Here is a 25,838-nt window from a genome sequence, read left to right on the forward strand (position 1 = left end):
CAGGGGTATAAGGATGTTTCAGCATCCACAAAGCAAACCTTCATTTGTCTTTGTTTAGGCCACCATATGTCCCAATTTGCCTGGGACACTTTTACTTTATGCTTGTATTCTTAGTGTAATTAAAAATAGTGCCCCCTCAGATAAGCTCATGAAAACATGTTCAACATCATTAGTCATTAGGAAAATGCAAATTAAAACCAAAATAAGATACACAGTCACTAGAATGGCTAACGTAAAAAACATTAATCATAACAATTGTTGGTGAGCATATGGAGAAAGTATAATTTTAATACAGGGCTATGTGACATTAAAGTGTTAGTCACTCAGTCGTGTCCATCTGACTCTTTGCAACCCTTGGGACTGTAGCCCACCAGGCTCCTCTTTCCATGGGATTTCCCAGGCAAGAATACTGGAGTGGGCTGCCATGCACTCCTCCAGGGGGTCTTCCTGACTCAGGGATCAAACCAGTCTCCTACGTCTCCTGCCTTGGAAGCCAAGTTCTTTACCACTAGCACAACCTGGAAAGCTCTCCAATAGCTTCTTAAAAACTGAAATGCATCTACCATATCACCCAGCCATTCCACATGTAGATGCTTATATAAGAATGAATACATATGTTTGTACCAAAACTTTTACAACAATGTTCATAGCAGCTTTATTTATGATAACTCCAAACTGGAAACCCAAACATCCAACAATAGAATGAATAAACAATCATGATTTAGCCATACAATGGAATATTGCTCAGAAATCCATATGAAAAAAATTGTTGATACATAACATACAATGTTTAAGAATCACTATGTGGAAAAAAGTCAAACAAAAAAGAATGTAGTGTATGATTCTTGAAACAACACATTAACAAAATGAATTTTAAAAGCATATTATCATCTCAATAGATGCAGAAAAGACCGTTGACAACATCCAACCTCCATTCATGATAAAACTCTCAGCAAACAGTATATGCTGCTGCTAAGTCACTTCAGTCGTGTCCGACTCTGTGTGACGCCATGGACTGCAGCCTACCAGGCTTCTCTGTCCATGGGATTCTCCAGGCAAGAACACTGGAGTGGGTTGCCATTTCCTTCTCCAATGCATGAAAGTGAAAAGTGAAAGGGAAGATGCTCAGTCATGTCCGACTCTTCACGACCCCATGGACTGCAGCCTACCAGGCTCCTCCATCATGGGATTTGCCAGGCAAGAGTACTGGAGTGGGGTGCCATCGCCTTCTCTGATGCTATTCAGAGCTTACATTTAAAATAATAAATGACTGCCTTTTGCAATAGACATAAATCTAACAATTATTTCCTATTTATGTAACATTAGTTCATGTATCAAGTAAGCTTCCCTAGTTTTAATTTGCTAATACATGTGGCCATTCCATTTTCTGACCCATAGTCCTTCAATTCTCACTTTGCTGCTGCTAAGTCATGTCAGTCGTGTCCGACTCTGTGCGACCCCATAGACAGCAGCCCACCAGGCTCCCCCATCCCTGGGATTCTCCAGGCAAGAACACTGGAGTGGGTTGCCATTTCCTTCTCCAATGCATGAAAGTGAAGTCGCTTAGTCGTGTCTGACTCTTAGCGACCCCATGGACTGCAGCCTACAAGGCTCCTCCATCCATGGGATTTTCCAGGCAAGAGTACTGGAGTGGGGTGCCATTGCCTTCTCCCAAACAGTGTATAGAGGAAACATATTCAACATAATAAAGGCCATATATGACAAGCCCATAGGTAAAATGTGCAGTGGTGAAAAACTGAAAGCTTTTCTACTAAGATCTGATTCTGTCAATATAAAATTCTATAAAACACAAATGTGACAGAAACCAGATGAGTGGTTGTCTGAAGATAGGGATGGTGGGGGTGAAAGGAGAAGTTACAAAGAGATACAAGGAAACTTTTTGAGATAGTGAATATTTTTATTATTTTGTGGTGAATAGTTTCACAGGTATATGCCAAAACTCATCAAACTGTAAATTTATTTTTTTATGATTATTTTATTATTTTTAAAATATGGAGTGCTCCACAAATTCATGTCATGCCTACACAGGGCTCATGCTAATCCTTTCTGTACAATTTTAGTATATGTGCTGCTGAAAGGAGGACAAACTGTAAATTTAAATATGCACAGTTTATTGTATATCAATATACCTCAACTGGCTATTAAAAAATAATGCCACCTTTCATTCTCAAAAATGTTTTGGTTTAGGGAATTCCCTGGTAATCCAATGCTTAGGATTTGATACTCTTACTGCTGGAGCCCCAGTTTGATCCCTGGTTGGGAAACTAAGATCTCAGGTGCTGTGCCAAATACATTAAAAAAAAAAAAAAAACATATCTGAGCTTTGTTGGTCATACTCTATTCCTTAGTCTGGGTACTGATTTTATAGATTTTTAAATCTGGTTATTTCATAATAAATCTATTTCATAGATATATTCAGTTTTTGAAAATCCACTTATGATCCACTTTTCTATATATGTATTAAACTTCAAGCCAAACTTCCCGCATAAAAGGACCTGAAAGAATGTCTGAGGGAAACATGCAGAAAGTGTCCCAGCTGGACAATAAGTTATAGGCTGACCCTATGCTTTGCCTGGAGAAGGAAATGGCAACCCACTCCAATATTCTGGCCTGGAGAACTCCACAGACAGAGGAGCCTGGCAGGCTACAGTCCATGGGGTCGCAAGAGTTGGACACGATTTAGCAACTAGAGAGAGAGAGAGAGAAAGAGATTCTTTGTATTTTTATTTTTTCTACTGTAGAGAAAAGAAAAGTAAGATTTAGGAACAGCTTTCAAAAGGCCACAGAAATAGTCAATATCTCAGTGTAGACTTCAGCTAGGTTTTTGTTTCCTGAAAAATCTAGGTGCTTTTCTGTGCCTTTTAGCTCAGTGAAAGAACTGGCTTATCTTTAACGAAGGTTTGTTATGTTAAATAATAATTAGCCTAATTTTTTTATAGTCACTACTTATATACATTTATATCATAATGCTTGATGATTTACGTTTTATTCCTTCAGAGCTGAAGAATAATACTCATTTCCATTTTTATAGCAGGTTTTGGAACACAAAGCAACTGATGCCTTGTTAGTTAGTACGACAGCACCGATATGGTTGTCAAGACAAGGAACTGTAATTTTAAAAGATTTTAAGGAAATGAGAGAACTCCCTACTAGAGGAGAAGGTAATTCTGATTATAGAATGAAATGACTAGTAGAGAAAATAATACATTCACTAGCATTTCGAGGTACAGTGAATACTTAAGGAAAAACTCCCTGCACTGATGTGGATTCTTATGTGTCTTGGTGGCACCACGTGTGTGCTCAGTCATGTCTGACTCTTTGCGACCCTTTGGACTGTAGCCCGCCAGGCTCCTCTGTCCATGCGACTCTCCAGGCAAGATTCCTGGAGTGGGTTGCCGTTTCCTCCTCCAGGGGGTCTTCCTGATGCAGGGATTGAAGTCTCCTGTATCTCCTGCATCACAGGCAGATTCTTTACCCGCTGAGTCATTGGGGAGACCCTTTTGGTGGCTGCAACTCGGTGTAAATCTTTTGGAAGATCTGTGATTACCAGGGTGAAAAAAAAAAGAAACAAACAAACAAACAAGTTTTGGTATCAAATAGCAATTTCATTACTATTATAAAATAATTAAACTGACTTAAAGAATATGGTTTATAGTGTTGTAACAAACACACCCCAAAGATTGTTATATTAGTGTGATGCTTTGCATACGGTAGACCCTGAAAGTCGTATACGCTAGTTTTAGTTCACAACCAGTTTGGGGAAAACGTTGGGAAGGAGAAAGTGGTGAGGCAGAAAGAAGGAAAAAGAATTATTTGGTTATTTTTGGCTGTCCTGGGTCTTCACTGCTTTGGTCGGGCTTTCTCTAGTTGTGTCGAGTGGGGGCTACTCTGTTTGTGGTGTGTGGGCTTCTCACTGCGGTGGCTTCTGTTGTTGAGCATGGGCTCTAGGTGCGTGGGCTCCGTAGTTGTGGTGAATGGGCTTAGTTGCCCAGTGGCATGTGGGATCCTCCTAGACCAGGGATCGAACTCATGTCCCCTGCATTGTCAAGTGGATACTTAACCACTGGACCACTAGGGAAGTCCGAAGAGGAAAACTTTAGGTGTAACAAGGCAAGAGACAGCAAAGAAATGCTCTGCAGGTTCTAAAATAAATCATTTCCAGTGATCTTCAGCTGTTGCTTGAGGCTTGGGGTGCCTAATAGATTTTAGAAGATTTTTTTGGTTGCCTACTCAATATTTATTTCTCTGCACACTTGTGCTAAAATGACCCAGGTTTTGTTCAAAGAGCTACCCTCCTCCATGTGACCACCTACTAGTAGGAGGCTGGCCCTATTCTAGCCCAAGAAGGTAAATCATAATGGTTCAATGACACTCTGATTTTATTTGCCATTGGTTTAGGAAGGATACATGACCCACTTCTGACCAATCAGAAATGAGAAATCTGCTGGACTCCTCTAAGAAAGGCTTTCTTACTATTAAAGACACCTTCCTCGTTTTCAGTTGGGCAATATTATATCTAGCTGTGATTCCCAGAGCTGCTCCACATACTTTCCCAATCATTGAGATAAACATGTGGAAAAAGTGAATACCTTGAAGGAGGCAGAACTGAAACTGGAAAGAACCCAGGTCTTCAGGGATGTCATTGAGCCACTCATTTACCCATCCTTGGGGTTGCTACCAACCAGCCAAGGGATCTGGGCCTCAGCTTCCTCAACTATAAAATGAGGAAGATGATTTTTCAACCCATCCATCTGGGACCTTTCTGCTGAATCATAATTCCATGCTTTTTGCAATCCACTAACCATGAAACTGAAGTTAACTGTGTCCCTCTTGCTGGTGAAAATACATAACCTGGAGAATGAAAACATCATTGAGCTCTAATATGATTTTCTGTGTAGTTTCTAGAAGCATGAGTTTTAAAAGTTGCCTAGGGCTAAGTTATTAAAAGATTTCCAGGCATTTCAAAAGTTGATATGTGCCCCATGTTGATATAATGTGAGAAATAATTGGTAAGAACGTTGAGTAGGTGCCGAGCAGCAAAATCTAGACTGGGAGTCCCAGCATCCCAATACTGGCCTGTCTCTTTTGCTTTCAGTGGTATTGCTGCTGCTCCTGTTGACTTACATCCAGTATTTCAAAGCCATTTTCTCCTTGTTAATGATGTTTCAAAATTGCCTAACCTTGCAATAACTTTCAAGGCAATAAAAAAAGGATTCTTGCATCACATTGGGTTTTAAGCCAACTGATCTCCAAGGCCTTGTCCCATTCTTGAGAGTTCCTGAGAAGTAAACATTTTCTCCAGTGGAATTTTTTCTATTTTCAAAACAACTATTAACATGTCTCAGTTATTGATAGAAAAAGCAATTTTTTAAGTTTTAACCCATCTCAAGCCAGTTTTATATGTAGACAAAGAAGTGATTTTCAGGTCTTTCAGGATATTCCCATTATCTAGTACTTGCCTTTGAAATGCCTGTGTAGAGCAGTTAACTATCTGAAGATTTCTCCTCCTCTGTAAAGAAAAGATGGACAAGAGAGCTTTCCAAATATTCTTCTAGGCTCAAGTTTCTATGAGTCAGTATGATATGAATTAGGACATTACTAATCTATCTTACTTCCTTCTATCTATATAAATATATGATTTATAAATTATATATTTGATAATTATATATATGATAAATATATGATTTATATGGAAGAAAGTCTATCTTACTTTCTTCCATATAAATCATATATTTGATTAGTCCCCATAATATACGAGTTGTGCGTTTGTGCTGAGTCTCTCAGTCATGTCTGAATCTTTCTAAAACCATGGCCTGTAGCCTGCCAAGCTCCTCTGTCCATGGAGATTCTCATGGACTGGGTGGGTTGCCATGCCCTCCTCCAGGGGATCGTCCCAATCCAGGAATTGAACCCAGGTCCCCTGCATTGCAGGTGGATTCCTTACCATTTGAGCCACCAGGGAAGTCCATGAATACTGGAGTAGGTAGCCTATCCCTTCTCCAGGGGATCTTCCTGACCCAGGAATTGAACCGGGGTCTCCTGCATTGCAGACAGATTCTTTACCAGCTGAGCCACCAGGGAAGCCCAATATATGAGTTACTATAATTTTATTTTGGGCTTCCCCAGTGACTCAGCAGTAAAGAATTTGCCTGCAATGCAGGAGACGCAGATTCAATCCCTGGGTCCGGAAGATCTCCTGGAGGAGGGCATGACAACTCACTTTAGTATTCTTGCTTGGTGAATCACATGGACAGAGGAGCCTGACAGGCTACAGTCCATAAGGTTGCAAAAAGTTGGACACAACTGAAGCAACATAGCTCGTAGGCACACAACCAGAAAATTAACCCAAAAGAAATGGAAATACCCTTAGAAATCCTCAACAAAGAAAGCAAATGATAGGGAAGGAGTTGGGAGTAAATCCTGCAGTATGTGGATTAAATTTAGTTGTACTTTAGTTCCCCTTCTATGTAATGATAATAAATTGAATATATTTGATTATTAATAAAAACCACCTGTGTATAAAGGGCTTAGAATTTTATGAATTATGGCAAAGCGAGCATAAACATGACTTGGGGATCTTAAGACTAATAATATTCTCATCTAATGCCTTTTTTATAAGTGTACAAATTCTGTTTTGGTCATAATGATTCTAACATTGCAAATAACATACTCAAGAGACCAGCTTTTCTTTGAAGAGTATTCTCTCTGGAAGTAATGTCAGGGAAAGCCAGCCTGGTTTCCTCCCTCTGACTCACCATCCTTTCTTTGTATTTTCCACAGATGTCATCTACTCACAGACACAGTTTCACCCATATGCTATGTCCAAGCATAGACTCCCAGACTATCTGCAAGCCTTTCAGAATTAATTGATCATACCAGACTTGGTGTGTTGTGGATGCCTGGGCACTCCTGATCTAGAGCTTTCTTCCTTATCTCCCCGCTGAGTAGTTCCGTCCTTCCCCTGGTTGGTTTGTCCATGGATACAAGTCTGCCTCTAGTTGCCCTGTCTGCCTTCTCACCTTCCTTACTAAGAGTGGTGTCCCTCCTCCTAGGAGCCACCAGTTCCTGCCAGGCCATCCTCTGAAACAAGCCATCAACATATTACAATTGAGAACCAGATACAATTTCCCAGTATCATGGCTGGCCTTCTAGCTTAAACACACATCCCTCTCTCTAGCAACAGTTCCAGCTTTTGCTTGAGATTCAGCCTTCACCCATTTTAGTCTGAGTAGACTAGGTGGACCTCAGTTCTAAGTCCTAGGCAGTTTGGGAGCCAAGATATCCTATTTGAAAACAGTGATTGGTTCAGAGATGGGAATGTGACCTAAAAAAGACAAGCAGAGAAAACGTCAGGACTTCCTCTGAAAGTTGTAGGATAGTTGGCCCATCTTCTTTGATTAAATTTAAACCTGAAAGGTTATAACCTAAACAGATAATATGTGGAAGTCACAGAGCAAGGAAACAAGAGGAGGCTTATGTTCTAAGCATAGAACCATGTGCTTAAATATGTAAAATCTCACACAATGTTAAATACTAATTGTTCTTTTGCTCTATTTCTCTGGTGGCTCAGGCGGTAAAGAATCCGCTCACAATGCAGGAAACCCAGGTTCGATTCCTGGGTCAGGAAGATCTCCCGAAGAAGGGAATGGCAACCCACTCCAGTATTCTTGCCTGGGAAATCCCACAGACAGAGGAGCCTGGTGGGCTACATCCCTGGGGTCACAAAGAGTTGGACATGACTGAGTGACTAATACTTTGACTTTTGGACAAATATACTTTCATAATGACCTTGAAGGCAAGGTTCAAATCCTCAGACTCTTCAGATTTCTACTCTGAAACACAGCTGGATGAAAAGATCTGCACACCATGGTCCAACTGCTTCTCTTCTTACTCCTGCCTCAATTCTGTGCCAGAAGGGGACTCATAAGACATGTAAGAGAACCCCATCCTGCTCATCTAAATTCCATATGCATCATCTGCAAGCAGCTCACTCTTGAGCCTGAAGATGTGCAAGTTGTCAGTTTCGCTCGCCTTCAGGGGGATGGACTAAAGCAGAGTTCCACTCAGGACTGAGAGCTAGCTTGCAGATTTGGGGCAGGGAATCCTTGGGTCCGTGGTACCCAGAGTGTGACCTAGAGGGATGTGAGAAGCTTCTAGGGGAGTGTGTGCCTTTGGCTTCTGAGGCTCTTTGCCCCATAGGGAAGGGCATGGCTGAAGGAGATCCAGAGAAGAACTCCCTAGAGTACAGGGTCCTGTGAGCTGGGGCTGGGGGGTGGGGGTCCCGTTTCAATTGGACTGAAGGATGGCACTGCTTCAGGAAGCTGTCTCACAACCATAAGGGTAGGATGTATCGTAAATCCAACACATCAGAGACTTCCGTGGTGTCTTAATCTTAATCTTGGTTAAGATTTGGCCTTCTAATGCAGGGGGCATGGGTTCAATCCCTGGTTGGGGAGATAAGATCCTACATGCCTTACAGCCAAAAAAATATAAGAGAAGCAATATTGTAACATTCAATGAAGACCTTTGAAAAATGGTCCACACCCCCCCCCAAATTTTTTAAATCCTACGTATCAGAGAAGAACCAAGCCAAACCAAGAGATGGAGAGAACTGGATTATGGTTATATCATGTAAATTTCCACATAAGCCACACCTACACTCTCCTGGGACTGTCCAGTTTATGAGCTAATTCATCTGGGTTTTGCTCAAACCAATTTGGGGTGAGGTTTCTATTACTTGCGACTAAAAGAATCATGTCTGGTAGATTTCTTGATGGTATTGCATGAATGACTCATGTCTGGTCTGCTCTGTTTGCTAAGGCTGTGGATTAACCTCGATCCATACAATCTCTGCAAATGAGAGAACTCCCCCATCTAGCTCCCATGCACCTTGGTAGAACAGGGTTCTACATCCAGTGTAAATCCTCTTCCTCATCAGCTCTATTCTGTCTTGGTACCAACCTGCCTCATACATATGTCCTCCTAGTTTCCAAGGGGAATGAGCTATAAGCTGCCAAACAATGATCCACTCTTAAAAGTATTGGTAAATTTATAACCCCCAACAGATGGGCCAATTGAAAATATGCTACAGTGTGATAGATGTCAGAGAGAGACTCAAATAATTTCATGAACTCTGTGTTCTTGAAAGCATCAATTCTTCATCATCAGCTTCTTCAGAAAAAGTACTCTAAACATGTGGGATAGAAATATACCTACTTTGAAAACTGGTTCTTCTGTTTATTGACAACTGTTGTTTAAGATGTATATATGAGTGCAGGGCTTCCAATGGGGCATTAGTGTAAAGACTCTACCTGCCAATGCAGGAGACCCAGGAGATGTGAGTTCTATCTTTGGGTTGGGAAGATCTGTTGGAGTAGGAAATGGCACCCCACTCCAGTAGTCTTGCCTGGAAAATTCCATGGGCAAAGGGACCTGGCAGGCTACAGTCCACAGGGCTGCTAAAGAGTCAGACACGACTGAGCAGCTGAGCACACACACACACACACACACACACATATGAAAGAACTCTGCTTCTCATTCCCCATTGCCAATGGTCTGTTTTATTTCAGTACCAATCAATAAAGGTTCAGCTCAGAATTTTGGTACCTTAGGGCTTTCCTGGTGGCTCAGTTGGTAAAGAATCCACCTGCTATGCAGGAGACCCAGGTTCTATCCCTGAGTTGGAAAATCCCCTGCAGAAAGAAATGGCAACCCACTCTGGTATTCTTGCCTGGAGAATCCCATGGACAGAGGAGCTTGGTGGACTACAGTCCATGGGTTGCAAGAGTCGGACATGACTTAGCAACTAAACCATCACCAGCAGAGACTTTAAATCTCAGAAATTAACTTGAGGTCACAGGGAACACTACATGAAAACAGAGCTTTATCAACTTCAGTTGACTTTGTTCTCTAGGAAATCATACCCTAATCATCATCATACCCTAATGAATGTGTGATTTTTTTTTAAGGTTAAATGTTGTTAGCTTTAAACAATTAAAGCTTAAAAAAAAAAAGAACAAATAAATCGGTATGAAATTTCATTAGTCTTCTCAGTGAAGTTGTAAAAATACAGTGCCACTTAGTCTTATAAACTCTTGAACCTGTCTAGAAGTTCACACGTAGTATTACATAAAAATGCACAATGAGATGTCTTTAAATGCACAATGAGATGATTTTTAAAAAATAAAACCACCTCATAAATAAAATTGCCTTGAGAAAATTTTCTAAATATAGATTCTTAAGTGGAGTCTAAATAAGACTTCACTTTTTCTTTTCTAAAAGGAAGATAGTATTTTCCCCATGTGTTGCCTGCAGGCATTGTAGACTGCCTTCTCCCACCTTCTATGTTTTTTTGTTTTTTTAAAACTCTCTCAGAACAGTCAGTAAGATTTTACCCTCTTCAGGTTATATCTTTTTTAAACTTTTTATTTCATGTTGGAGTATATCTGATTAACAATGTTGTGATAGTATTAGGTGAACAGCAGAGGGACTCAGCCATACATATACTTGTATCCATTTTCCCCCAAACTCCCCTTCCATCCAGGCTGCCACATAACATTGAGCAGAGTTCCCTGTGCGTACAAGTAAGTCCTTGTTGGTTATCCATTTTAAGTGTAGCAGTGTGTATGTATCCATCCCTAACTCCCTAACTATGTCACCTTCTGTTTTTGATCTAAGTTAACAGAACTGCAAGCTCAATTCATTTTTCTTCAATTTAATTTTTTTGTGTGTGTATGATAAAATTATGGATTTGTAAGCAAGATCTTTTAGAATGCCCAGCTCATGTTCATTTTGTTTCAAAATCACAATTTATTAAAAAAATTAGGAAGACGATGTGAATTTTTAAAAGTATTTATATTCAGCTACCAGAAGTGTGTGATTTTTCTGACAAAGAAAAATGTCAAGGATGAGAATGCATACATGTGGATTTTTTTAAGTGAACGTGAGAACATAACCTTTTGAGGGTATTAGCCCAATCACAGATCATCTCCAGTTCTCCAAGAATCAAGGTCCCCTGCTCCTGTAGGTGGAGGGTACGTCTGCTCTGTGTATACAACGTGCCTTACAGCTACCACTTCCACCTTTGACCACAGAAAGCAAGAGAGGAGGGAGGGGATTGGAGTGGAAACAAAGCTGAATAAAGGAACAGAGACGAGACAGCAAGGGAGTCCAGAGAGAGACATACACCACGAAAGAGTAATGGTGAAGATCGCGGTCACCAGAGGCCACATTTAGTTTCTCCCTGTTTATTCTGAGAAACTCCCTGTAACTTTCCAGTAAAATATGTTTTTTGTATACTCTTTAGGTTTGTACTGCTTTAAGTGAAAGTTCTTAACAAACACCTACTTTATAAAAGTCCGTCTTCTAACTGGAGTACAGTCGTGGATTTTTAGCTCATTAAACTCTAAAGCAAATCTGAAGAGTGACTTTTTTGGTCTGGGCACATCCTGAAGTGCCACGATTACTGTTACTTGAGTGAGGATTTGCTCCTCTGCTACATAAGAAAGTTCTATTTAAAGCAGTCATTTTTACCCTGGATAATATGAGTGGTGCAATTTGCAATGTTCTCGAGGATTTTAAAATAAAGATCTTTCCTCTAAACATCTCAGTGGTAATTAGATTTCTGATCAATTGCTAGGTCCACAAGTGACTCAAGTGACTCAAATCTTCGGCAAACTTGAAACTATTGAACTTTACCTTTTAGTTTTAATGGTCTGTTTTTACTTTTTAGTTAAGTGATTCTAGCACACATTGAAACTGTCCTTGAGTAAAAGAAGAGAAAAGTTCTCTATCTACCTGTTTTTGCTAACCTTGATTAATGCTCCAGGCCTTCTTTTATTTAAAAAAAAAAAACTTTTATGAAAATCTCTCTATGATTTAAGCATTTGTATTAGTTGGCTGGTGCTGCCATAACAAAGAACCACAGACTGGATGGCTTAAACAACAAAAATAAGTTTTCTCTAAATTCTGGAGGCTAGAAGTCTGAAATCAAGGTGTCAGTGGGGTCGGTTTTTTCTGAGGCTTGTCTCCTTTGCTTGTAGGCAGGATAGATGGCTGTTCTCTCCGTAGGTCTTTATATGGTCTTTCCACTGTGCTTGTGTCCAAATGGCCTCTTACAATGACCATCAGTCATTTTGGATCAAAGCTCACCCTAATGACCTCATTTAATGTTAACTATCTCTTTAAAGACTCTTGTCTCCAAACACAGCCACTTTCTGCAGCACTTGAGGGTTAGGACCTCAACATAATAATTTTGGGAGGACACAATTCAGCTAATAACAGCATTTAACCAATATATTTTGAGTGCAAAATATAAGCTGCTCTGAAGATTGGGGACAACTATGAAAAAGAAAAATCTTCCCACCCACCCTTGTAAAGGTCCGCTCTTGAAGGGTACGTTCTATCTACAATGCCGTGTAAGCCTCTGTGACAGACCCCAGAGTGGAAGAGATGGAACTTTCTCTCCACACTGGAGTCCTGAGTGGGACAGCTAAGCCCGCAAGACGGTTGTGTCATCTTGACTTGACTTCCCCTTTGGTCACAGGGCAGCTTCCTGGCTCTCAACCTATGCGGTACGGTGGAAAGGGAAAGGCACACTCCTGTTAAGAGTCTGACCTAGAATTTTTACTTAACTATTTCTGGTCAAAAGAAAGTCATAAATCCACAGGTGGCAGCAAGGAAGGCTGAAAATGTAGTGTATATCTAAGTGGTTATGCCAGCGTGGGCGCTCAGTTGCTTCAGTCCTATCTGACTCTTTTACAACCCCATGGACCATAGCATGCCAGGCTTCTCTGTCCACGGGGTTTCCAAGGCAAGAATAATGGATGGGGTTGCCATTTCCTCCTCCAGGGGATCTTCCTGACTCAGGGATCAAATCTGTATCTGCAGCATTGCAGGTGGATTCTTTACCCATTGCACCACTTGGGAAGCCCCTAAGTAGTCAAGAGTCCAGCTAAACATGATTTCCTGCAGATACAAGGGAAAATGGATATTAGAAGCCGATTACTGAGGACAGAGACGATGACACGGGCAATGATTCCCTCGAGTATAGTAAGTGAGAAAGGGCTAGTATGTACAGAAGCAGAAAAGGCTGTTATAAAGAAAGAGATGGGAAAAGCCAGAGAAGTCCAGAAAAGTGGACACCAGAGACCAAAGACCAGCGAGGGCAAATGAGAAGTCGTCTGGGTGCCCAGGGCTTTATTAGATTCTGGTTCTTATCCCTTATATTGTAGGAACACTTTCTTGTTCCTTATATTTTTTAATTTTAATTTGCATTTTTCTGATTACTAGGCAGTGATTCGTTACATGTTTACTAGCCATTTGCTTTTTTTTCTTCTGAATGGCCTACTCATAGTCTTTGTCCAATTAAAAAAAATTATTTATTTGTTTGCTTGTTTACTTTATCTGTGGTTGTGCTGGGTCTTCCCTGCTGTGCGAGGGCCTTCTCTCGTGATGAGCGGGGCTGCTCTGGTTGCAGAGCACAGGCTCACTGTGGTGGCCGCTCTTGTTGTGGAGCACGGCCTCCAGGGCAGACAGACTTCAGCAGCTGTGGTTCACAGACTTGGTTGCCCCTCAGCATGTGGAATCTTCCTGGACCAGGGATCAAACTGCTGTCCCTTGAATTGCAAAGAGGATTCTTAACCACTGGACAGACAACTAGGGAAGCCCTGTTTCTTATTTTTCAGTCCTAACTTCCTTATAAATTCAGGTTTTAATTTCTTTTCATAGTGGCTTTCCTGTTTACAATGCCCGGTTAGCTGCCAAACAAGTACTTTCAACCAACAAGTCAGAAAACTAGGTCTCATTGCTTATTCGTACTGGAGAGTAATTGCCAAAATAGAAAATGGGAAAGGAGTCAGCTCCACAATTCCTTGATAATATGTACTGGTATTTTAACTTAGTAATAGTAACCACAAAATATATATAATATATATAAAATATATAACCACATAATATATAACCACTTTAGTCAAGATTTAATATATATATATAACCACAAAAGAAGATATGTATAGTTTTTAAAAAGCATATATAAAAGATTCTGAAAATTATTGGTAGGGCTTTCTGTTAAACCCTTGTATTTTTTAGTAAGACATTGTTTTAATGACATAGTCCTTTTAGAAAAGGTTTCACGCATGTTAAAAATTGCTACTCCAGGATTGTATAGGTTTTTAAGCAATAAGGCTTTCCTATATGGGATAACAAATACCTGTAATACATCCCAATCAAAAGTCTTGATCTACTAGTGGTTGTTGAAAGCCATAAAGCTCAGATAATATTACACAATTTTAAAAGGGAAATTCACTTATGTATTTCCAAGATAGGTTTATAAATGGTGGTTTGTAGAATACTTGTAGCTAAAAAGAAATATGACATTGCAATATTACTCAGCCATAAAAACGTATTTGAGTCAGTTCTAATGAGGTGGATGAACCTAGAGCCTATTATGTAGGATGAAGTGAGTCAGAAGGAGAAAGACAAATATTGTATATTAATACATATATATGGAGTCTAGAAAGATGGTACTGGCACCATTGGAGACGCAGATGAAACAGACTTGTAGACACAGTGTGAAAAGGAGAGGGTGGGATGAGTAGAGGGAATAGCATGGAAACATATGCATTGCCATGTGTAAAACAGACAGCCAGTGGGAATTTGCTGTATGGTGCAGGGAGCTCAACCCCAGTGCTCTGTGACAACCTAAAGGGGTGAGATAAGGAGGGAGGTGGGAGGGAGGTGTAAGAGGGAGGGCACATATGTATACCTGATATATGGCTGATTCATGTTGATGTATGGCCGGAACCAACACAACATTGTAAAGCAATTATCCTCCAATTAAAAATAAATTAATTGTAAAAAGGAATTATGAGATTCCAAAATACGTTCAGTCCGTAATCAGTATCAGTGAAAATTCACTGAAGGCTGTTAGATTTTGCCTATAGATATTCAGACATTGGGCACCCAATATTCAAGAAGCACTGGGGTGCTTACCAACTCTTCAGTCTCCCTTGGGAGATGACTCCCTCTGCTTTGGAAATACTTCTGGTAAGATGATAAATTCAAGTGCCTTCCCTCCCTCTATGGAAAGAAAGGGGCCTCTGGATGCTCTTTCACCCAGATCCTTTCATTCAGTAAGCATATGAAACTAGAGGCCAGCACTCCATGTAGGCTAGGTCAATTTCAGGCTCAGTCCTGGGAATTTAAATCTTGACTAGAGTGTTAATGAAACTGACATGGTTGGAATTTACTCATTCTTGCACCAGCACTCTGACCACTGAACTGAGACCTAGGCTACTGCAGATTTGCATAAATTCCACAAGTTCCCATTTTCCTTTATTCTAGTACATTTGATTTCTCTTTGTTTTAAGATTTTTTTTCATGTGGACCCATTGAAAGTCTCTACTAAATTTGTTAAAACATTGCTTCTGTTTTATGTTTTGCTTTGTTTTGTCTTTGCCATGAAGCATGTGGGATCTGAGTTCCCTGACCAAGGATCAAACTCACACTCACTGCATTGCAAGGTGAAGCCTTAACCTCTGGGCTGCTAGGAGAGTCCCTACTGGTTTTCATCTAAAGGCCCTAACTGATTCACTTTTATGTACTGACTTATAATTTGACCATATTGAACTATGATGTAAGACTAGAACATACACACACACATACCACCACTAACAACAACCTGTAATCTGTAATATGAAGGAATTTAGGCAGGGAATGTCAAGATGGACAAAAGGGGAGAAGTATGAATAAGCTGGTGATGGACAGGGAAGCCTGGTGTGCTGCAGCCCATGGGATTGCAAAGAGTTAGACACAACTGAGTCACTGAAGTGAACTAAACTAACTGTTCTCAAAATTTTCGAACATCTTTACAAACAGGGCAACTAGGCCTAGTAGAAAAGAAAAGAGGAAGTATCAGAGTATCACAGAAAGTATTACATACACCAGAGGGTCTACATCATTACTAATCAAAGAGAAGAAAATGAAGCTAGATATCAACTTTCCCCCACAAAATTCAAAGTGACCCCAAATAGCAATGCTGTTGAGATGGTGATAAGATGGGCATTTTCATAAACTTCTGGTGAGTCTATAACTAGTTATGAGTTATCAGGAACACAATCTGGGGATGTGTAGCAAGAACCATTAGGATGCTCATATCCTGGACTAGTCAGGCAAGCAGAACTATGAAGGCTACGGAGCCTGGGACTGGTTACATGAAGAGATCTTACGTGACTGTGGGGAAAGCTGGGGGAGTGAAGCCCTGACAGGGGTTTGAGTCAGAGAGACACTAACCAATCCACGGGGGTGGGCGAGCATGGCAGAGCAGATCCTGCAGATCCAGCACGGACACTGCTGTGGACATTCAAGGGCGGGTTTGGACCTGTCAGGAGATCTCTGGGAGGCCACTGTTTTGGGGACCCACAGCCAGGATTTGGGCAGCCAGTCTAGAACCCCTGTCCATCCACAGGGCCAGACGTCAGGAAAAAGGACTGATGCCAAGAGAAGAGTGAGGACAACCTGGAACTCAATGGGCAGCTCAGCTTCCGACGACAAAGACCTCTGAAGAGGAAGCAAAGCTGCTGCCAAACCCCACGCTGAGTTCCTCTCTCAGCCAGTTCTACCTCCAAGCGTGCAGGGAAAGGAATTCTGGGGACCGCAGTTCCCAGCACCACCAAGTTGAAATTAGAATAATCTGGCACTCATATCTTTTGATCCTATAGTTTCATTCCCCATAAAGGAATGGATCCTAATAAGGTGGGAAATGCCGCCAAAGATCCAATAAAACTAACTATAGTCGCCACAGGTAAAATAGAGAACACTGGAAATAAGTTAAATTCCCAATAATAGGATGGGACACTACCTAGCGAGTGAACAACAACAAAAATAGGAGAATGGTGAAATAAACTAAGGTAAGACACAGAGAAGAGTTTCTTGTTTAATTGCTAACTCATGTCCAACTCTTTGTGACCTCATAAACTGTAGCCCGCCAGGCTCCTCTGTCTGTGGGATTTCCCAAGCAAGAATACTGGAGTGGGTTGCCATGCCCTCCTCCAGGAAATCTTCCTGACTCAGGGATTGAACCCAGGTCTCCCGCATTGCAGGCAGATTCTTTACCATCTGAGCCACCAGGGAAGCCCCAAGCATTTCATGCATTCACTTAAAAGTTGTTTCTTATAACTCTTAATGATAGAATTATATCCTTGTGATGTGGAATGAAAAAAGCAGACCCAAAAGTGTACCTGCATTAGAAAGATGATTTTGGTAACACATTCATAGGTTTGATTTTCTTTTTAATACTTTCATATACCCTTCCCTATTCATTCTTCACAAAGAAGCCCAAGTCATCTTTTTTTAAGAAAAAATTTTATCGAAATACTTGTAGTTAATTTACAATGTTGTGTTAGTTTCAAGTATAAAGCAAAGTGATTCAGATATATATATGTATTCTGTTTTATTATAGGTTATTATAAGATATTTAGTACAGTCCCGTGTGCTATACAGAGGGTCCTTATAAGTTATCTATTTTATATATAGCCCCACTCCAGTACTCTTGCTTGGAAAATCCCATGGACGGAGGAGCCTGGTAGGCTGCAGTCCATGGGGTCGCTAAGAGTCAGACATAACTGAGCGACTTCACTTTCACCTTTCACTTTCATGCATTGGAGAAGGAAATGGTAACCCACTCTGGTGTTCTTGCCTGGAGAATCCCAGGGATGGCTGAGCCTGGCGGGCTGCCGTCTATGGGGTCGCACAGAGTCGGACACGACTGAAGCGACTTAGCAGCAGCAGCAGCAGAGCATATATTTTAATTCCAAACTCCAAAGTTATACCCTCTCAGTTCCCCAAAGTCATCCTTTAAGAATGTGGACCAGACTTCCTTGGTGGTTCAGTGACTGAGAATCTGCCTGCCGATGCAGGGGACATGGGTTCCGTCTCTGGTTTGGGAAGACTCCACGTGCTGCAGGGCAGTTAAGCCCAGGCACCACAACTTACTGAAGCCTGCACATCTAAAGCCTGTGCTCCACAACAAGAGAAGCCGCCGCAATGACAAGCCCGTGAAACTGGAGAGTAGCCCCCACTCTCCCCAACTAAAGAAAGCCCACGAGCAGCACAAAGACCCAGTACACCCGAAAATAAATAAATCTTTAAAAATACATGGTGTTTAAGAAAATGTGGACGAATGACATGTCTTCCCTGCCTAAAATTCCAACTTGGCTTTCGGTCGCCCTGGGAACAAAATGCTAATCTGTGCCACCATCTGCAGGGTCTTTCCTCATCCTGCCTTTGCCAACTGTGCAGACTGAATCTCCAGCAGCTCTTTGCTTGGCTCATTCAGCCCCAGCCCACCAGGCTGTGGCCAGTTCCTAGCCTTGGCTAAGGTCTCTCCCACTCTTAAGGGCTTGGCAAATATCACTTTCAGGGTGTCCCCAGTGGTTCAGTGGTAAATAATCCACCTGCCAATGCAGGAGACACAGAGATATGGGTTCGATCCCTGAGTTGGGAAGATTCCCTGGAGAAGGAAATGGCAACCCACTCCAGTATTCTTGCCTGGGAAACCCTGTTGCCAGAGGAGCCTGGTGGGCTGGAGTCCTTGGGGTTGCAGAGTTGGACACGACTGAGCAACTGAACAACAAGTATTACTTTCACTTAACATGCCCTTCTCCCAGTTCTGATTGATGTGTTCTCATTATTCAGATCTCAGCTTAGCTGTCATCTCTTCTAGGACTTTTTCTAAGCACCACATCTGCTGTGTCTCCATTTCACACCCCGCCCAGCAGTCAATCTCCATCTCGCTGCTAAGGAATGATAAGGAATCATTTTTTCCTTAATTACTGTATTACACTTTTGACTTAGCAGTCTCCCTCACTAGTAAGCCTGGAACTTTCTGTGTCATATTTGCTGTTGTATCCTTGTGACTCCAACAAAGCCACCAAGGCTTTGTGTTTTCACTGAAGGAAGGGGTAAATGGATGGGTCGGTTTCCCAAATTTTCAGTGAGCATTTCCCTTTCAGTAGTAACTAAAAGATATTTAGAAGGAATATCTTGCTTGAAGGGCATTCTTGTTATCAGGAAGGATTTTTACCTGTTATATAACTTGTTCAGATGCTCAGTTGTATCCGACTCTTTGTGACCCCATGGACTGCAGCACAGCTTCCCTGTGCTTCACTATCTCCTGGAGTTTGTCCATCGGGTCAGTGATACCATCCAACCATCTCATCCTCTGTTGTTCCCTTCTCCTCCTGGCCTCAATCTTTCCCAGCATCAGGGTCTTTTCCAGTGAGTCAGCTCTTCACATCAGGTGGCCAAAGTACTGGAGCTTCAGCTTCAGCATCAGTCCTTCCAATCAATATTCAGGGTTGATTTCCTTTAGGATTGACTTCATTTCAGTTCAGTTCAGTCACTCAGTCATGTCCGACTCTTTGCGACCCCATGAACTGCAGCACGCCAGGCCTCCCTGTCCATCACCAACTCCCGGAGTCCACCCAAACCCATGTCCATGGAGTTGGTGATGCCATCCAACCATCTCATCCTCTGTTGTCCCCTTCTCCTGCCCTCAATCTTTCCCAGTATCAGGGTCTTTTAAAATGAGTCAGGTCTTCGCATCAGGTGGCCAAAGTATTGGAGTTTCAGCTTCAACATCAGTCCTTCCAGTGAACACCCAGGACTGATCTCCTTTTGAACCACAGTTCAAAAGCATCAATTTTTCAGTGCTCAGCTTTCTTTATAGTCCAACTCTCACATTAATACATGACTATTGGGAAAAACATAGCCTTGACTAGATGGGCCTTTGTTGGCAAAGTAATGTCTCTGCTTTTGCATATGCTGTCTAGGTTGGTCATAACTTTCCTTCCAAGGAGCAAGCGTCTTTTAATTTCATGGCTGCAATCATAATCTGCAGTGATTTTGGAGCCCAGAAAAGTAAAGTCAGCCACTGTTTCCACTCTTTCCCCATCTATTTGCCATGAAGTGATGGGACCAGATGCCATTATCTTAGTTTTCTGAATGTTGAGTTTTAAGCCAACTTTTTCACTCTCCTCTTTCACTTTCATCAAGAGGCTCTTTAGTTCTTCACTTTCTGCCATAAGGCTGGTGCCATCTGCATATCTGAGGTTATTGATATTTCTCCTGGCAATCTTGATTCCAGCTTGTGCTTCTTCCAGCCCAGCGTTTCTCATGATGTACTCTGCATATAAGTCAAATAAGAAGGGTGACAATACACAGCCTTGACGTAGTCCTTTTCCTTTTGGAACCAGTCTGTCGTTCCATGTCCAGTTCTAACTGTTGCTTCCTGACCTGCATACAGGTTTCTCAAGAGGCAGGTCAGGTGGTCTGGTATTCCCATCTCTTTCAGAATTTTCCACAGTTTATTGTGATCCACACAGTCAAAGGCTTTGGCACAGTCAATAAAGCAGAAATAGATGTTCACTTAATCTCTCTCAGTTGTCGTATCTAGTGATTATTCAGGCCTACTGTTGTTGTTTTCAGTATTTATTTGGCCATGCTGGGTCTTAGTTGTGACAGGTGGGATCTTTTTCCCCAGCCAGGGATGGAATCCAGGCCCCCTGCACTGAGAGCTTGAAGTCTTAGCCACTGGACCACCAGGGAAGTTCCCAGGCCTATTTTGGTTGCTCTGTTCTTCTTACTGGGCTTCCCTGGTGGCTCAGCTGGTAAAGAATCCACCTGCAATGCAGGAGACCTGGATTCGATCTCTGGGTTGGGAAGATCCCCTGGAGGAGGGCCCACTCCAGTGTTCTTGCCTGGAGAATCCCCACGGACAGAGGAGGCTGACGGGCTACAGTCCATGGGGTTGCAAAGCATTGGACATGACTGAATGACTAAGCACAGCACATTCTTCTTACAAAATCTAGGTAGAGGTCTCCACTCTACAGAAGAGAAGTGACTATATCTCTGTAAAAACCACAAGAATCTGGAAAGCTTTCTCCCATATAAATCATGTCATGCATATCAGTTAGTGGGTAAAAGCCATTATATCATGATAACCCTGTAAAACTCCCGGAGAGCATGGGTTCAGTCCCATTTAGGGCTACAGCTGCCTCCCCTTCCAGCTCAGGGGTTCCTCCACCCTCAGCACCTCAGCACTTCGGGTCTGCTTCATCAACACCACCCACCCACGGACCACTCTACCCTCTTCACATCCCTCAGGCCCTGATGCCCCCATCTGCCCCCGTCAGGATCCATGTGTCAGCCATGCTTACTGGCTAATCCTTACCTCCTTGTTTCACTGCCTTTCTTTCGCTGCCTGAGAAACTCTCAACTCTGGAGAAATCCAACAGCCCATCTTCTCTCCATGTTGGTATCTTGGCTTTAAGTGGTCTCTGGTTTAGGAAAATTTTATCTCCTGCCTTACGATGCCTCCTTATGTTCCCGTCTTTGGATGTCCTTTGTTCACTAAATGCTTGACTCTAAAACAACAGGTGAGTCAAGGCTGAGTGATACGGAGCCTGAATATTTTCACTTTTTCAATATTGAAACATTTTCAACATTTCACTTTCATGATCCAGCAACACATGCACACACAGGTGAGAGAGAGGGCTGTGTGTGTCAGTTTTTATCAAAGCCTTCCCTTCACTGATGCAGTGGCCAAGCATTCACCAGGCGTGGTGCACTCACTTGGCAGAGAACAAAAGGCTGATAGCTACTCCCTGTCTCCAGACAGGCCTCCGGTCTAGGGAAAATTTCTCATTCTTCTTACAATAGGGCTAGTTCTTCTTCTTCTTTTTTTTTTTCCCCCATTCTTGACTTCATTTATTTATTTATTTTTAAATTTTATGTATTTATTTATTGATTTTTGGTTGTGCTGGGTCTTCATTGCTTTGTAGGCTTTTCTCCCTTTTCTCCCTTTGTGGCAAGCACACTCCCCAGCTGCAATGTACCTGCCTCTCACTGACGTGGCTTCCTCTGTTTTGGAGCATGGGCTCTAGGGCATGCAGACTTCAGTAGCTGCAGCTCACAGGCTTAGTTGCTCCAAGGCGTGTGGGATCTTCCTGGACCATGGATTGAACCTGTGTCTCCTGCATTGGCAGGTGGACTCTTTGCTGCTGAGCCACCAGGGAAGCCCAGAAAAGGACTAGTTTTATATATAAGAAATGAAAGCATCAGAGTAGAGCTTTAATTAGGTTTTATTAAAAAGGTGAAGTTAACAGGTGAAACTATTTCTCAAAAATTTGTTTTGGGGACTTTTCATTAAAAACAAAAGATCTTCTCCAAAGTAATCAATGAGGAGTTTCTAACACTCGCCTGTTGTTGGTGGATTTAACTATCTTTAGCAAGCATGAATTCCAGTGAAGGCAGACGAATAGACAACTTTATGGCATATAACTTAGGAACCCGGCCTATTTTGTGCTAACCTGACTCTCCATGAATTTGGCGGCAAATGAAACTGTGACAGATTCCTTTTTTAGACCCTGACACTGACAGCTGCTTGGTTCAATTTTATGGTTATATAAATTTTGGTGTCAGCTTCAGCAATTTTTCATGCTTTCCATGTCACCCTAAGGGAAAGTGGGCAATCATCAGAAAGTAGCCATGGAGAACTTTCTCTTCCCTTTACTAAGTGTTGCTGGAGAAAAATCACCTTCTGGGCAGATTGATTTGGCTATAAATTTGTGGATACCCTCTTCAGCTGGGCTCGTAACATTCCTACTCAGTCCTCTGTTTCCTGGCTCACTTCTTTATCTTATACTCAACAGGGATTGTTTCAAAGCATCTGTACTATCAAAACTCCAATTTCCTCTTGTTTCATTTAAAAAAAAAATAGACCATGTGTCTTACTTGGCATAGAAAATAGAAGCCATCTGAACAGAAATCTCTCCATTCTCACTACAATTATCTGAAACTACCCAAATCTAGATCCGACTCTTCCCCCTTCATTCTTTATCAGGGAAGAGGTCTCCCTTTTTTCTTGATAGTTTATTACTCTGGTAGCTCAGACGGTAAAGCATCTGCCTACAATGTGGGAGACCCAGGTTCGATCCCTGGGTTGGAAAGATCCCCTGGAGAAAGAAATGGCAACCTATTCCAGTACTCTTGCCTGGAAAATCCCATGGATGGAGGAGCCTGGTAGGCTACAGTCCATGGGGTTGCAAAGAGTCAGACACGACTGAGCAACTAAACGAAACTATTACTTTGTGACTGGCAGTCTGTAAACTGGCTCCAGTGGCCCCTACTTAGCGATATTCATCAGCTTCCCTGGAGGCTCAGGAGTAAAGAATCCACCTGCCAATGCAGGAGACACAGGAGATGTGGGTTCCAATCTCTGGGTCGGGAAGATCCCCTGGAGGAGGAAATGGCAACCCAATCCAGTATTCTTGCCTGGAGAATCCCATGGACAGAGGAGCCTGGCTAGCTATAGTCCATGCAGTCGTAAGAGAGTTGGACATGACTGAGTAACTGAGCATGCATGCATACAGCCATAGTCATGCTCTGTAAACCCCTCTCCACTCAAATGACAGTCAGACATAGGTAACTTCTTCCCTAAAATAGAATACAGTCAAAGTCATAGAGTGCCTCTTCTATGGCTAGGTTAATAAAAATATTATGACTTCTGTCTTGGGTACTCTCTAGCTCTCTCTTCCTCTCTCACTGACTGATCTTGGAGAAAGTCAGCTGCTATATTGTGAGGTGCCCTCTGGAGAGGTTCATGGGCCAAGGAAGGCCTCTGGCTGACAGGCAACAAGGAACTGAGGCCGTAGCTCAGCAGCCTCTGAGGAACTGAATGCTGAAGATAATACGTAAGTACAGAAGCAGATCCTCTTCCCTCCTCCCCCTGCTACTGTTGAGTCATCTGATTAGACCACAGACCAAGCAAGTAGCCTGACAACAACTTCATAAGAGACCTTGAGCCCTAGATGTGCCCTGGTTTCTGACACACAGGAATTGTGAGATAGTAAATATTTACTGTTTTATGCTGCTAAATTTAGGGATAAGTTATTATGCAGCAATAACTAATCAACCTTCATCTGTGCTCTGAATCCTTCTCACTTGCTTCTCTTTTTCCACATCTTCAAATCTTCTCTATCTACCTTCTCCTTCTAACAAGCAACTACCAATGGAAAAACGATTTAAAACAAAAGAAACCTTCAATTCCAATTTCCCTTCCAGCTACAGCTACATTCCTCCCCTCCTCTTCAGAGCCAAACTTGTTGATTATCCCCACTCAATTTCTCTTCCCCTCATTCCCTTCTCTTCTCTTTCATTCCATTTACCTCCTGTTCATTCCCTTGCTGTGCAGTCATTAGCTCCAAGAAAATAGAAAAAGTTCTCTCACAGTGTGGCCAATGAATGTAGTGGGGATGTTCAGACCTCATCTTACTTGACATTTCTTAATCATTCAGTATACACTTCAGTTCTCTCAAAAATGTTTTCCTTCCTTCTTCCTTTTATGTCATAGCAAATGACACACTACCCGAGTAATACTAGCTCATGCCAGAAGAGTGATCGACTGGACTCCCATCTGTTCATGTACCAAATTGTTTCTCTTTTCTTAATAGTTCACAGTTCTGTCTACTTTTCTCCATGCACAATGCCACAACTCTAGGACACCACTGTCTCTCACCTGTAACAGCCTTCTAACTGGTCTTCAATTCATTATTCTCTCTGAAGTCTTAAAGGATTGTTTCAAAACTCTTTAACAATGTCAATTCTCTGCTTAAAATTCATCAGTCTCAAAAATAATCATCAATCTCTTCCCATTTGGAAAAAGTCAAAGTTTTGCCTGTAGGAAGTATGGCCATTTAATTTATTGTCCAAACAGGACACTTTGGAGAGTGAAAGGAAGTGCTGTTAATAATTATGAAGGAACAAGTGTGTATTCTGAGATTGTCTGAGAAAATGGCCTAAGAGGTCACCCTATTTATAAAGCCCTGTGACATCTGGTCCCTGACAACCTCACTGCCCATCTCCTGTGTTACCACACACTCCAGTCATTCTGAGCTTCATTCAGTTTTCTGAACTCACCGTAACTCTCTTATTTTGGGGGTTTGGGACATATTGTTGTATTTCCCTGGGAAACCTTCTGCCCTTCCTGTTCTGAAAAACTCCTATTCATCCATATGGACTCATCTTAAATGTCCCCTGTCTGGGAAGATCTTTCTTGACCTTTAGATTCCTCTGCTGTGGGTTCCTAAAACACACAGTACACCTCATATCATGCCTCTTATTGCTCTGTATTTATAATTTACTTGAGGAATGATTTTCCAGCTGAACTCTAAACTCTTTAAAGGAAGATACTCTCTCTGTTTTGTTCATAGGAAAGACGTTTATGGAGGTAAAACATTCAAAGTCCCAGTGTGGGATCTGAGAAAAACACATTCTGGGAAATTGCAGTAGAGAAGCAACAGTTAGAACTGGACATGGAACAACAGACTGGTTCCAAATAGGAAAAGGAGTACGTCAAGGCTGTATATTGTCACCCTGCTTATTTAATTTTTATGCAGAGTATATCATGAGAAATGCTGGGCTGGATGAAGCACAAGCTGGAATCAAGATTGCCGGGAGAAATATCAATAACCTCAGGTATACAGATGATACCACACTTACGGCAGAAAACAAAGAAGAACTAAAGAGCCTCTTGATGAAAGTGAAAGAGGAGAGTGAAAAAGTTGGCTTAAAGCTCAACATTCAGAAAAAAAAGATCATGGCATCTGGTCCCATCTCTTTATGGGAAATAGATGGGGAAACAGTGTCAGACTTTATTTTTTGGGGGCTCCAAAATCACTGCAGATGGTGACTGCAGCCATGAAATAAAAGATGCTTACTCCTTGGAAGAAAAACTATGACCAATCTAGACAGCATATTGA

The 25,838-nt window shown here is 41.9% G+C and overlaps 1 protein-coding gene and 1 pseudogene across 1 annotated transcript in view; one reads left to right on the forward strand and one right to left on the reverse strand.

Annotated features, from left to right (window-relative positions):
* Positions 1–25,838, forward strand: part of PTTG1IP2 (PTTG1IP family member 2) — an 88,963-nt gene that overhangs the window by 49,452 nt on the left and 13,673 nt on the right. The window lies entirely within an intron of this gene.
* On the reverse strand, positions 2,007–2,105 carry LOC112586683 (annotated as a pseudogene).

Source organism: Bubalus bubalis, chromosome 8, assembly GCF_019923935.1.
Source record: "Bubalus bubalis isolate 160015118507 breed Murrah chromosome 8, NDDB_SH_1, whole genome shotgun sequence".
Lineage (NCBI taxonomy): Eukaryota > Metazoa > Chordata > Mammalia > Artiodactyla > Bovidae > Bubalus > Bubalus bubalis.